The sequence below is a fragment of the Myotis davidii genome, unplaced genomic scaffold (genome assembly GCF_000327345.1).
Source record: "Myotis davidii unplaced genomic scaffold, ASM32734v1 scaffold815, whole genome shotgun sequence".
NCBI lineage: Eukaryota > Metazoa > Chordata > Mammalia > Chiroptera > Vespertilionidae > Myotis > Myotis davidii.
In genome coordinates this window covers 544,873-545,126 of record NW_006288179.1, presented here as the reverse complement: position 1 = coordinate 545,126, position 254 = coordinate 544,873, and the positions used below count along the sequence as shown (strand labels likewise).

The following is a 254-nucleotide window of genomic DNA, read 5'->3' as shown; positions in this document are numbered from 1 at the left end:
AGCCGGCTCCGCGCAGGGTAACCGCGATCCGGCCCGACCAGAGGGGGAGGTGCGCGGCGCTCCAAGGCGCACGGGCGGACGGCCCGGTCCCCGCTCCTCATTGGCCGCCACCTCCGCGGGAGGGGCCGTCCTGCGCTTGGGGCACGGGGGCTGCCCCTCGCCGGGAAATCGGCAGATGCCGGGCACTGGCGCGTGGAGGTGAAGGCAGTGGAGGGAAGGCCCTGCCCGCTGCCCCGGTGCTGGCGACGCTCGGT

At 76.4% G+C, this 254-nt stretch overlaps 1 protein-coding gene across 1 annotated transcript in view; it reads left to right on the top strand.

Annotated features, from left to right (window-relative positions):
* Positions 1-254, top strand: part of ST8SIA5 (ST8 alpha-N-acetyl-neuraminide alpha-2,8-sialyltransferase 5) — a 61,828-nt gene that overhangs the window by 10,716 nt on the left and 50,858 nt on the right. The window lies entirely within an intron of this gene.